Raw genomic sequence first — 14,911 nt, 5'->3', positions numbered from 1 at the left:
TCCATAAGCCGGCACTCCGGAGATAGCCAACACGACATAAGCTCGCCCGTGCGGGATTGGGCATCGAAATGTGATACCGTGGGGGAGGCTCATTCCTAAAGTGAAAATGTTGACTACCATGGGGCCATTAGGCACGACGCAAGCCGGACTACCATGTGTAGGTCCTTTATGATTGGAATAATGTTGAACTAAAATGCAATGTGGACATTGCACTAAATGTAAATGTAGGCATCCCACTAGTTGTACTTGTGGACATCATGCTATTTATATACATGTTCATTCATGTTAGAATAACTCTCTAAGTAGAGGCATATATAGTAGCTTAGTAAAACTTATTACATGCTCTTTATACATGTTGTTTATTTCCGCTAAAAATTAAATTTCACTACTCATGCCTCCATAACCTAGTGGTGTATTTTGCTGATGTCGGCGGCTTACCCACTGGGAACTATTGATTAATAGTTCTCACGCCCCTTATTTTGTTGTTTTTGTTACAGAGCCTTTCACTCCGGGAGAGGCTAAGGACCGAACAATGATGCTACTTTTACTGTTCGATCTGCCGAAATGACATCCAAAATTTTCGGACCACTCGGGTGTTCTCATAAGCATCATGGCTCAACTCTCGCAATTTACTACTCATATTGCTCTGAGAGTTGTTTCACCACTTCTATCTCTACCGCGAGTCTCACTTCTCGCCATAGATTACTTCTAGCACTTCGCTAGTGCCATCTGGCTCTATACCTGTACTGGCAGGTACTGCGCCCTTACAACACGAGCATGCCCGGGTATCTATACTTACCCGTCCACTCGGTCTCTACTATGCTCATGCATGACAATAGTAATTAACCACATAACCATTGCATGCAATGCATCAACTTCACATCATGCAAAACATATGCTTGCATCAATAACTCATACCTGCAATGACGTCGTCAGCAGCAGGTTCCTCAACCAGGGTCACGTATCTACGGCCACCCGGCGCTCACCGCGAACCCTTAGGTTGCATTGTCCTCAACGCCCTCTCGTAGCTCACACCGCTGTGGGAGAGAGGGATAGGGCACATAACATGTTGCAATATTTGCAAATAGGCCCTCCCACTTTCTATCCAGTGCACTGCCCAAACTGGGCAATTTTCGTGCTGAGGGACCGGTCTCTCCCTGCCTGGGACCGGTCCCCAAGAGCTTCTCCCACGGTCTGCGCAGCCTACGCACGAGGCAACCGGTCTCCCCTGATGGGACCGGTCTCTTGGGGACCGGTCTCTCCCCGCAGGGACTGGTTCCCGAGAGCTGTCCACCAGGGACTTAGCCGATTTTTTTTTTCTCCTCTTGCTGCCTGCGCGTTCGGGGACCGGTCTTCCCGACCTAGGACCGGTCGCCGAGAGCACAAAACCTGCAGTCTTGCAGATTTTGCTTTTCAAAGCTCTCGAAGATTCCCAGTAATGCACTTTTGCATTATTTGACGCCTTCGGCCTTTTCAAAGCGTACCAACCTCGCACTTTGGTCAACTTGACCAAGGTTCGCATTTAATTACCGAGGTTTCGGTATATTACATACCCACTCGACAACTAGTCGATCCTGGACGAAGTTCAACTCTCGGCTTTCGAGAATTCACTTCATTACAACCATGCTGTACCGTTACACCCCTGGTGTCAAACCGGTAACACATGTTCCAGAATTTCGGTTTTGCATCGCTTTGACTCCGACTCGTGCCGAGCAACGCTAAAACCCTTCTAACTCTTTTAGAACTTAATTCTAACCCTTCCAACATTGTTGGAATGTCAATTGAACTTTGTCCAACTACTTCTCTCGACGCACTTTGGTCAATTTGACCAAAAGTGATCTAACACGACGAGGCTTCCGTTAATTTCTCAAAGGTCACAAGGACCGCCAAAACTCACGAAGTTCTAAGTCTCCGCTCGCCTCAAATTGCCCAGGGACACCACTTGGCCCATCCCGCACCGATCTAAATGAAGATCGCCTACGCAGTGCTATCGCTTCCTAAAACGCAACAACTCTATTAATCCTCGACCTTCTAGGTCGAACACGAGACACTTAACACCGACTCAAATCGGGCGAAAGTAACGCAAGGGCGGTTATTCTCATCACTCGGCTTCGTGTTGTGTGCACCCAACATGAATACCCTCTGTTGAGAATAAGCCTCACCGTAAGTCTACCTCTAACATCCGTTTTAGAGGTTTACAACATATCCAAATCAATTTATCTTTCGCCAAAAGAAACAAGTCCTCGTCTCTCACGAGCCTTAATCTCCTATGGTTTACTATCCTAGGGTCTCCTAGGCCCAACTAAACCATTTTCTATTATCCCTTTTATGTTTTTTTTATACTCTGATACCATCTTATCTGTCACAATCCGCGACCACCCGCCTATTTGGCCGGGTCGCGGCGCCGCCGACAGACCGCCGAACGGATAGGGTTTTCCCTGTATCGCGGACAGAGTCTCCCCTGTACATTCAAGGCGTCGCAATCAATACAATGTACGAAATTCCAACCAGGAACACATTTCAATCAAAGATTGCATAAGGAAGTATCAAAAACATAATCTATTTGTTATTACAAGCATTCACATACACTAGATACATTTTACATCACAATTACATATTACATTTAACTTCCAAATACAATCATGCTTTTACAATATTATTACAACTTGATTCTTTTCATTTTCTTACATCCCTAAGTAAAAGGCCGACTCAGGGTACATCTATCTCTGGTCTCGGTGGTGGGGCGCTAACTACGGAGCTACGCCCTCGCCTCGCGCCACCGCGCCGCTCACGTGCATACCTGTAACACCCCAAAACAACGTGGGGTGAGAACCAACTCCATGGTTCCCAGTGGGTACGGCCACCCAAGGAAAAAGCTCGACCAATAGGTTCAAGGGAGGCAACTGCAAGTTAGTTCAATAAACAGATAGATATATATCTTTATTATGCAACTAATAAAACCATGCTTTGTCTCACGAATGCAATAATGCCATGCTATATGCGAATCATGAAACTATACAAGTAGAATAAATGATTTTACTTTCTATCATGCTGTCCATAGCTTTTCCATAATTTATAAATCTTGTCACTTAACATCGTTGGTTATTTGCTCCTAAGGTTTTCCTCTACCCTAGCCAAGCTAACCACCCGACTCGGTCTCGAGTCAATCATCTTGTAGTGCGTATATTCTTTGAAAAGTAACTCTTACTTGGCTTTGACCCAATCTTACCGGTTAACTAACTCATAACCCAAATCCCTTTAACCGGGGAGGCTCCAAGCACTACCGACCCGAGGGACCGTCTACGGGGACCTCGCTCCCCAAGGTGACTATTTCCGGAAACTCACCGCTTGAGGGGGAGCTACCACCCTCAAGCCAAGACTTATCATGAGTATCGATCGAATCCCCAACATGAGGATACTTAGCCACTAGTCACAATGCCACTTTTATGATAGGTTTTCTACCTATTTGTTCATGCCACTTTCTAGGCCATTCTTGTCTCAATGCCACTCTTGGTTAAACTATGTTTAGCAACTATGTTCTCTATGCCAAACAATGTCTCTATTGTCAATGTCACCTTTGTTTACTATGTCCAAGTCCAACTCTCACATTCACACAATTATAGGGTCCTAACATACATGTCCATTATGGTTCTACCATTCTCTATGTTCCACTACGTTAGAACATGTCATTGAAAGCAACCAAGGTTCACATGTACTTAGCCCTATCATGCGTGAATGATACAAATATATATATATATATATATATATATATATATGCTCAAATACCATAAGTGTTTGCTAGGTTCATGACACTAGGTTCACACTATACTTTCAACCTATGTTCAAGACACTAGGTTTAATGCCACTTGATGTCCAACCTATGTTCTTTGACACTAGGTTGATATCATCCTTGTTCAACCTATGTCCACGACTCTAGGTTTAATGCCACTCGATCTAATGTATATTGATTGTCCATATGCACATTTTTATTTCTTAATATTAGTATCTCTACAACATGATTATCAAGTATATCTTAGTATTAGCCACATGCTTACATTTAGCATTTCCATGACATGCATCCAACTAACATTAACCGATGCATATATATTCTAGCATTTCTATACCACATCATTCATGCATTTATTTAGCATCTACTACATGCATCCATCTAGCATTTATATGCATCAACACGAATTCACTTTACTTAGACATACAGGCGACCTAGTCGCTTTGGTAAGCACAACCCACCTCATTTCGCATTCCGATTGCTTGTAGTTACTTGCAATCGGCCTCCCGCGGCACCTGTTGCCCGGTTCGGCCCGAACTCTCGCACGACCACCCGAACGGCCTCCAATCCACAATCCGGAAATTAAAGGTCTTCGGTTATGTACCACGGTGCTCCAAATTCATTTTCATGATTTTACGATGTCGCCTCGACACTCCAGGCGGAAACGAAGCCTAAACGTCCGTTTCTTTAATAACTTCGCAACGGCTCGACGAATCGCCGAACCGACTTCGCCAACACGTTCGTTTACCTAGCAATTAGGTTTATGCAGGGTCAAATGAGATCAAATCCTACTATTTTACAAAACCCCATTCGGAGCCCTAATACGCAATTAACCTCCAAATAATCCAAATTAAATGGAGCAACAAGCTAACAATGCTCATTAGAGGCTATTAGAACACTTAAAGCTAAGGATTAAGCCAAAGCCCAAAAGCTTACCACTATATGAACGCCGCGACGAAAACACGCCGCTCCAACGGCCGCACGAAAGCTCGATCCGTCGCTCCCAATGCGTTTGCAAGCATCTTCTCCGCCAACGCCGCAAATTTGAGCGAGAGATATAGAGAGATGAGAGAGATCTTTAGAGAGAGAAAGAAGGGTTTCTCTCCCCCTTCTCCATGCGTGCGTGCGTGGGTGTGTGTGCTCGGGCTGAAGGAGAGGAAGAAGAAGCTTATGCTTCTTTAATTAAATACACCCTCCAACACTATTCACTTCCGGGCAGTTCGAAATCTGATATCTTTCGTCGGAGCTCCCTAAATATCTGTTTGAGCTCAAATTTGACAGTCATGTTCGGTTTTACGTACTGAGTAACAATATATTTTAAGTTTTCAGTTTCGACCCCGTTTGGTCACTGAAAACTGTACCGAACTGTAATCTTTATTAGATAACTCTCGGATTTTATTTCTCACTCTACGGGTGTCAGAATAATATGAAACTTTAAATCTAGCCTCATAAAAATATTTCTGACTTATCCTCCAATTTTCATAATTTTATGAGATTGTGCATTTTTTGCTAATTTATCTGTCTCGTTTCCAACAGAAAATTCTAAATCTTCTGTTTTTATTCCGATTTCAGCACAAGTCACTTCTGACTTATGTTTTACTTCTCTAAATTCAATAAAAATAGTTTCTCACACTATTTTTATTTATTTTTATTTTTATACCAAAATTTGGTATGTTACACCGGCATTGCTAGATGAGGTGCTTGAGCAATCGGGATCAGATGAAGTGCGCGAGCTGCGAGCCCAAGTAGCGGCATTGGCCAGGGCTATGCGGCAACAGGGGGAGCAAATTGGACAGCTCCATGAGTTGGTGGCGCGACAGGCGACGGCGGCGGCATCTATGCCGAGGGATCCGCCAGTACCTGTTGCTCCTGTAGCACCACCTCCTGCAGTGGCGGCGGCACCGATGACGGCTATTCCTCCGACGGCATTGGGTTCATCGGCTCCTATTTCCGATGTACTTGAGGCCGAGCAGGAGCGATCGTTGGAGGCGCTTACGGCATTCAAGCGATTCAACCCACCACCCTTCAACGGCGATGTGAAGGATTGTCACGCCCTCGGGTCCTTTTTTAATTTGAAAATACAGCGGAAGTGCCCTAAATTTTTTTTGAAAACCTGACTCCCCAGGGTATGCCAGATCCGCCACAAATATACGGAATCCACTGTTAACACGGACAGAGTCTCCCCTATATTTGCACGGCGTCGCACAAGTACAAGATGTCCAAATACCACCATAATGAATATACAACATTCAACATTCATTCACCATTCACCACAGATTTACTATTCAGTGTTTAAACATAAAACCACAACTATTAGTTAAAACGTTTCCTACCTGGAAACTGGTTTTGAAGTACTAAGTTACAAAAACCACGAGAAAACTCTTTAAAACGGTTTCCCACACGGAAACCTTTTTCTTTTTGAAACTCGCTACCACGAGGGGTAGAAAACCTTTCCATTTTACAAAAATCCACGAATCTTTATTAAATTCAGAAAACCAACTGAAATCTTGAATATTAAAACATAATGAAATACTGAACCATATTAGCTGTCTATGTTATATCAACAGAAATAAAGGGGATAACGACTAAACCGAACAAACCGGGTCGGAAGCTTTATCGACTGCTACGAACGTGTCTCACATTTCGTCTCAACCCTCACCGCCGCGCAATACCTGAAAAAATGGTATGGGAGGTGAGAACATGTAAACATGTCTCCCCTCCCAGTGGGTACCGCAAGCCGACGAAGGCGAGGAGTACTCACCGGATCAGGAAGAGATAAATAAGGTCAGGAGCAGATATAACAAATACAGTAGCTATAAACTGGAAGGAAGTAGAACAATAACAGAATATATGGCTACCGCTACTGTAAAGAAGAACTGAATGCATACCTGGATGTCAAAACTATAGTAGCAAGACAACTGTAAAGAAAGAACTAGAAGTATATATGCGACAACCGCTACTATAGTCATATGCATCAACCGGACGAGTAGTCCAAAATACCCAATCTTAAATCTGCTATATCGGTCCGCAGACCTCAAGCGTGTGCCCACTGCCACTCTACCTGCATATAACCCAGTTCTGACCGCTGGGCACCCAGTTCTGACCACTGGGCTCATAGGCTGCATATAACCCAATACAAGCCGCCGGGCTCACGGGTCGGACGTACGACCACTTTTCCGGAAAAGAACACCCTCTTGCGTTAGCCAAACCGCTTGTGTACATGAAATGCGAACGATTCTCGGGCGATTAATGCTGATATGCTCAATAGCCAACCGTCGGCAACCAGCTGACAATCACCGCCCCTCGGGGCAAATAGACCAATAGGTGATCAAACTATAAGGAAGCACAAAAATCGACCACTCAGGTCAACTAGGATGTATAATCCAGAACTACCGTCAGCCACTAGCCGACAATCCTACCCCTCAGGGTATACCGACCGTATAGGTCATCACACAATGAAAGTCACGAACTGACTAACTAGGTCGCAAGCATGTCCAACAGTGGATCTGAGCAAACTATAATCAACCGTCGGCAGCTAACCAACAAGCCCACTCCCCTCAGGGTATACCGACCTCAACAGTCATCGAACGACAGAAGTCAAGGAACCGACCGAATAGGTCGCAGATACGAGATACAACAATCGACCAATCGGGTCACAGATACTGAATGCAACAACCGACCAACCAGGTCAACGATACTGAATGCAACAACTGACCAACTAGGTCAACAGATATCATATGTAGATAAAGCTACTCTACTCCTACTCAGGATACTAAACATGCAAACAACGAGTAGAGTATAACGGATAAACAAGGGTGCAAGGCTCAATATATGTACTATGCAGTAGTAAAAACCAAAGAGTAAGGGTAAGAGGATATCACCGAGCTTGCACCACTATACCGACTTCGGATCGAAGTACCCACCTGTAAAAATGTCGCGCCTGTCTCCTGACTGCGAAAGAACGTCAACCGGACCTACGGAGGGCCCACCGGGTTAGCATTTAACCCACAATTAATAACCACTGAAATCACAACTCCATGAACAATCCCACGGAGATCAGTTTCCCAAACCGACTACCGTAACTCGCCGGAAGTCCCGAAAATCGCACCGGGACTCCGCCGGGACCCATGAACTGTCCCGAAACGCACCGACTCGTACCATGAGTCACCCGCTGCCACTAAACACATATCTACATGTGACTTGGCAGCAAAGACATTAACTCACTCTGAAACGATTATCGTCGGATAATCATTCCGATCTGGGTTCCCAGAAGTGTCCAATTCGACACCGGAACCCACCGTCGCTCACCTGTCATTTTCGGACCCTCGAAACGACGCGGGTGACTAGCCAATAAGGCTCAGTGTCACGCCCCGAGCTCCGCCTATTTGGTCGGATTCGGGCTCGTCGACAGACCGCCGAACGGACAGAGCCTCCCCTGTACGTTCTAGGCGTCAACAATCTAAACAATGCAATACAAGAGGTTCCAAACAGGAACTATAGCAAGTATGTAGATTGCATATGTATCGAAAACATAAAGTGCAAACTATGCTATTACAAGCATTCGTCTCAGAGATTCTTTTACATTTACAATATTTTACATTTACATAACCACATATGCTTTTAAGTTAATACGAAACTTATACAAATTACTACAATTTTGTTTCTTTCCATTTGAACTCTGAACTTGACCTCTTCAGGGTGTTGCTATCTCAGTCTCAGTGGTGGGGCGCTATCTACGAAGCTACGCCCTGTCCTCGCGCCGCCGCGCCGCTCGCGTGTAACCTGTACCCCCAAAACAACACGGGGGTGAGAACTATATAAATATAGTTCCCAGTGGGTACGGCCACCCAAGAGAAGAGCTCGACCCACCAGGTCCAAAGGAGGCAACAGTAGGTTAGTTCAACAAATAGATAGATAGATATTTAACTATGCAACAAATAAAACCATACCTTGCCTCGCTGCGATGCAATATGCAATACCTGTAAATCCTGTAAGTAGATTACTTGATTCTACTTAATATCATTAACCATTTGTTACTCAATAGCGTTCTTTTCTTATTAGCTATTCACGTTCATTAGCTAGTTTCTCTATTCTTTACTCTTTGTCAAATTATGCTCTCTGGCGATTCTTTCTTAAGGTTATATTACCTTAACCATATATACCACTCGACTCGGTCTTGAGTCAATCATCCGCGGAGTACCGCGTCAAGTCAGGCTCGAGGTGAAGGACGTCTCACAACACCTTAGCCTTAAGTCCACGCGACACTAGGTCCATCACAGGGAGAGGAGAACCGTCGATCCCTGTGACCCTAAGTCGCTCAAGCTTAATGGGCGAGGAGAACCGTCAAACCCGTTAGCTCCGGGAGAGGAGAACCGTCAATCCCGTTGAATCACTACCGGGAGAGGAGAACCGTCGATCCCATAGTTTCGATTCACTTCACTTGTTTCATGGCATACCGGGAGAGGAGAACCGTCAATCCCGTTGAATCACTACCGGGAGAGGAGAACCGTCAAAATCCCCGTAGTTAAGGGATTCTATTTTCTGCCATCACACAATTCCTAAGGATTCCGGAATCCATTTCACAACTTAAGGGTTTACTCATTGACCCTATGTTGACGACCTTCTTAGGTCTATACTATTCACTTTCTAGTGGTCCTATTGCCACTATAATTCACAACTTGATTTACTTTTTATCGAGTGTTTCATTACATCATAACCTAGGTTCGTTTACACTAGGTTTAATATTCTTTCTCCTAGATCTCAACTCTAGGTTAACTTACTTGACCTAGGGCCAATGACGCTAGGTTAATGTCCGACCTATGTTCAATAACACTAGGTTCATGCCACTCGATCTATACAATATCCAACCTAGGTTTAATAACTTAGGTTCATTCCACAGCGTCGATATAATGTCCAACTTATGTTTCTTATGTTTAATAACTTAAACTCATGCCACTCGATCTATACATCACCCTAGGTGTTCTTGCCTAGGTTCATAGTTCACATGTTCTTATGTATCTTGTTACCGTTGAGGTTTCTAATCAACGAGAATTATCGATATTCATATAGCTTGAATTATAGTATATTCATTTTCATATGTGTTTGGATATAAGCATCAAACCTTCATATTCACAAGTATTAGCTTTCATGTATCAACAATTATACATCTAACATGGTTATCAATACATTCACTTTCATATATGTTTAGACATAGACGTTAAACATTCATATTCATAAGCCTTTAACACTAGCTTTCATGTATCATGTATCAACAATTATGTTTACTTTAGCATTTGTATTCACATTTCGACAATTTCATTCATATGTATCTAGCGTTCAATATCCATGTGCATCTAGCATTCATATGGCATTCATATTCATACTCATATTCATATTCATATTCCTATTCATATTCATTTAGCATTCACATTCACATGGATCATCTAGCATTAACATATGCCCACACTCATATAGGCCTACTTATATGCATTTAGCATTCATATGTCGACAGTTATCGTCATATATGCGTCAAATGAAACTATGATTTACTTTGGCATGGAAGTGACCTAATCACTTCGGTAAAGCACAACCCACCTTTCTTTGATGCCGGAATGGGAGAAATGCGCTTCTAGCGCTTTCCCGAGAATCGCGACCCGCGCTCGTGACTATCGACGCCGAAAATATTCTTTTGGCGATATCTTTGCGTAGGAGCGACGGATTGCCGAACCGACTTCGCCAGCGCGTTTCTTTTACCCCCAATTTGGTTTGTACGCGGTCAATTTCACGATAGCGCTTCTATCCTGCAAAAGTGCATTATCGCGGTCAATTTCTATAAAAACCCCTTTTCAATGCAATTTTCACAATTACATAGCGTAATTCAACCCTTATTAGCCCACGAACCTCAAAACAATGAGGAAAAACTGTCCAAATACTTTGATCCCATTTTTCTCTCTTTCATTCCTTTCTTGCTTTCTTTTCTTTCTTTTCATTCTTTCTTTCTTTCTTCCTTTCTTTCTTTCCCTGCTTTTCTTTTCTTTCTTTTCTTTTCCCTGCAGCTTTCTTTTCTTTTTTTTCTTTTCCCTGCAGCCTGCAGCTACTACTGCTGCTGCTGAGCTGCTGACAGCAGCTGCGCAAGCTGCTGCTGCTGCTGCTCAGCAGCTTCTGCTGAGTTGCTGCTGCTCCTGCGCACTGCTGCTGCTGCTGCTCCTGCGCACTGCTGCTGCTGAGGCTGCTAAGCTGCTGCTGCTGCTGTTACTCCTGCTGCTGCTGAAGCTGCTGCTCAGCAGCTGAAGCTGCTGAGGCTGCTGCTGCTCAGCAGTTTTGCTGAGCTGAGCTGAGGCTGTTGCTGCTGCTGATGTTACTACTGCTGAGGCTGCTGCTGCTGAGCTGCCTGCTGCTGCTGAGCTGCCTGCTGCTGCTGTTGCTCACTGCTGCTGCTGCTGAACTGCCTGCTGCTGCTGTTGACAGTAGCTAGGCTGCTGCTGCTGAGGCTGACAGCAGGGAGAGGGAGGAGAAGGGACATAGTCAGCAGGGAGAGCGAGAAGCAATTCTCACCTTTTTTTCTTCTTCTTCTTCTTCTTCTTCTTCTTCTTTTCTCCTTCTCTCTCTCTCTCTCTCTACGTAGGCAGGAGGCAGAGGGGAAGATAAGGATGGAGGCTCCTTGCAGGCTGGTTAGTGGATTTCCACAAGGATGGAGGCTCCTTGCAGGCTGGTTAGTGGATTTCCACTAATCATGGTCATAATTACCATAATGCCCTCCGACTTATCCATTTAGCGACACGGATCAAATACCTTTCGCAGGCCCTTTCGAAAGTCCGATTGAGTTCAAATTTGATAGGAATGCTCGCTTTTACTTCATAAGTCCACTGAAATATTAACATTTCAGTTTCGACCCCGTTTGGTCACGGCGAACTGTCCCGAACTGTAATCTTTATCAGATAACTTCCAGATGCTAATTCTCTCTCTACAGGTGTCAGAAAAATCTGAAACTTCAAATCTAGCCTCATTAAAATGTTCCTGACATCTCTGCCAATTTTCATAATTTTCTGACACTGTGCATTTTCTGCTAATTTTCTCAGTCCCGTTCTTTACAGAAAATTCTAAATTTTTCGTTTTCGCTCCGATTTCACCCAAACACTTCCAAAATATACCAAGGGACCTTCATAAGCTACCAATTTAATTTGGAAGCAATTCCTTTTCATTTTGACATTATTTGAGCCGAATTAGCAATAGAATCGGCTCCAATTTCATTACACGGCAGAAATTTCTCCTTTTTGCACTACCACTTCGCACTGAACACTTCAAAACCCTTTGAAAACACACCCTTGGCTTTTCCGAAACTTCACAATTGATTCGGAGATTCCACAATTTATCCTTACGCCTTACTTTAATTCTTTTAATCAAAGTTAGCATCGGAAATCCGAAAATTCTTTTTACATTTCGTTTCGCGCCCAATTTGCGCCGAAACACTTATTTATCTCCGAAATTCATTCCAACGCATCACGAATCACTCGAGGATGATGTCCAACTAGCTCAATCCTCACTTTGATCCCCGAGATCAAAGTTGACATCGCAACTCCAAATTTCCATATGTTACACTCAGCGACGTCACAAATCATCAGGGAGCACCGTCGGAAGAATTCCGAACCGAAAATGTGTTCCGTCGGCAGATTTCACCAAAAAACGCACCGGAAATCACTTTTCAATTTCCGCAAAGGCTTGGGGCCTTGAACAATCAGTCCAGAGGTCACCCACTGCCCACACATGCTGCCAACAGTAACCACAAACAACACATTTACATAAAAGCCCTCCTGATTTCATGAAATCACATTATTTTATGTGATTTCTGGGCTTTTATGGTCTGACAGCGTAAACCAGGGGTCATTCAGCCAAGCCGAGACACCTACTGACAGGTCTAGGCGTGCCGGAGGCCGTGCTCACCTTTTGAAGCATTGCCGACCCCTGTGGCAAGCGCACGAGCGACACGACGATCTGCGAAACAACGCGCAAAGCGAATAGAAAGCTTCTAACGAGCAAACCGGGACACCGTTGACCCCAACAGAGGTGAGCACGATGTTCAGCATGAAATAAGGATGATCGTGCTCACTTCCACAATCATCGGGGTGCCTTCGGATCACCGAAAAGGTGACCGAAAACTCCAAACAGTGTGCTGGACAGTAATTACAGCTTACCGGAGCTTCGTGGAGCACAGGGTGGCCAGCGGCGGCACGGCGGCGGCTGAGGCCGGTCAAAGGGTACCCGGGCATGCGTTGGCCGTCGGCGAGAGGCGACGGCGGCAGCTGGCCATGATGCCCTAGCCAAGGTAACCCAAGAAGAGTTCGGCCCAATTCCGGCCGACAGGAGCTCCGGCGGTGGGGGCGCCGGCGGCTGACGAGTGCGGCCGACCCAGGAAAGGTGGCGCTCATGCCAGCCGGCAGCTGGAGGGGGCCGCGGCGGCGCTGGAGCATCCCGAGCCCGCATGGGCTCGGCTCTCGCACAAGGAGCAGCGACGGCCATGCCGACGGCTGGGAAAGCTCCGGGCAACGGCAAGGGGTCATCGGAGACCAGAGAAGGGCAAAACAGGTGTCCCAAGGTGGCGGTGGTGCGAGGGGTAAGAACTGGGGCAGCCTCGGCCCGAGCTAGTCTGGGCGGCCTCAGGAAGCTAGCGGCGGCGGCCTGTAGGGACGACGGCGACGCGCGCGGTGGGTCGCCTGAGGTCAGAGGAGGGCGGTGGGACCGAGCGTGGGCGGCGGCGATGCGCAGAGACCAGGACCACCTCGGCTCGCCCAACTCTTCACGGGATGGCCGCAGGGAGCTAGGGCGGCCACCGGGGGCCCGCGGGGACGGCGGCGACGGCGACAATGGGTCACCGAAGTCCAAGAAGAGAGGCGCGGCCATCCCAGAGGCGGAGGTAGCACGCGGGTCAGGAACAAGCTCGGGCTCGGCCCGGGCTGACCAAGCTTGGCCGAGCAGTGCCTTGGCAGCGACGGCGACGCGCGGCGGCGGCAGGGACCGGCGGGGGAGTAGCTGGAGGTTGGGCCACGGCCGAGGGAGAGGGTCTCGAGGCGTGAGGGTAGCTCCCCGAGGTCAACAGCCTAGGAGGTGGAGTGAAAGGTGGATAAAGACAACGCCAACCTGTTTCCGGCGGCCGGGATGCGCGGGAAGAGGCGCTGGAAGGTGGTGGAGGGTGAAGGGGGCGCAGCTGAGGGAGATGCGGCAGCCTAGGGTTAGGGTTAGCTTGGAAAACCCTAGCTGCTTATAAATACAAGTCGCTAAATCGCATAAAAGTCCCCGAAGACTCAAACTTTCATATTGGGTCCTTCACAGTATGATTATTTCGTGCAAACCCACCTCAACGTTCGATCTCAAGCGATTCCATACCTAAAATATAGGGGTTTCGCACGAAATACGAAAATGATCTATTGGACCGTTCCTCGATAAACGCGTGATATCTACCGATCCACCCTTCGGATTATCAAACAGACTGCGCCAGCGTATTCAGCATGATTGGGGCATCGAACTCACAATTTCGTTTCACCCGATATGATCGCCGTTTTGCGACGAAATCCATCCACTCTCCAATTATCAAAACTACGCACCAATATATGTAATACATGTATTTTCAGATTTCTAAAAATTCGTGCATCAGATCTGAAATCCGTCTGCCCCATTGGTTCCAGAATAGCTGAACCGATCGAAACGAGCTATTGGATCGTTATGAACGGAGTCCGGTACGCGCAAGAAGCCAACTTTACTCATCAGCCTCTCCGGAAAATCGGAGTTACTATTCACTTTAAGTGAAAACTATTAATCGCGTAACTTCTCCATTCTAACTCGTTTTCTCCAGAAACTTGACGAGTGCTTATGTAATTAAATTACACACAAAAACATCATCATCAGAGAGTTTAGCTACACTACACATCTCAGTCCTTACATCATCCCCCCTTTAAAAGAAGTTTCGTCCCCGAAACTTGACCACTTACCCACCGAAATCGAATTCGAATATTACTCCACCACTGCGGTATCACCTTTGAGTACTGGTCAATTACATTTCCTTGAATCTGGACAGATCAACCTCTGAAAGGTGGGGAGAATAGAACTGCGATTCCACTCGGATTAGACGAG

At 45.9% G+C, this 14,911-nt stretch overlaps 1 long non-coding RNA gene across 1 annotated transcript; it reads right to left on the bottom strand.

Annotated features, from left to right (window-relative positions):
* Positions 1-8,351: 8,351 nt before the first annotated feature.
* LOC109705946 lies at positions 8,352-10,536 on the bottom strand. The gene is made up of 2 exons (XR_002214986.1): positions 10,382-10,536; positions 8,352-8,569 (listed from the first exon to the last, which is right to left on the bottom strand). It is a non-coding gene; the product is annotated as an uncharacterized LOC109705946 (long non-coding RNA).
* Between the last annotated feature and the right edge of the window lie 4,375 nt (positions 10,537-14,911).

This window comes from Ananas comosus, unplaced genomic scaffold, assembly GCF_001540865.1.
Source record: "Ananas comosus cultivar F153 unplaced genomic scaffold, ASM154086v1, whole genome shotgun sequence".
Taxonomy (NCBI): domain Eukaryota; kingdom Viridiplantae; phylum Streptophyta; class Magnoliopsida; order Poales; family Bromeliaceae; genus Ananas; species Ananas comosus.
The sequence above is the reverse complement of the archived record's forward strand: the minus strand, read 5'-3'. Positions and strand labels throughout refer to the sequence as shown.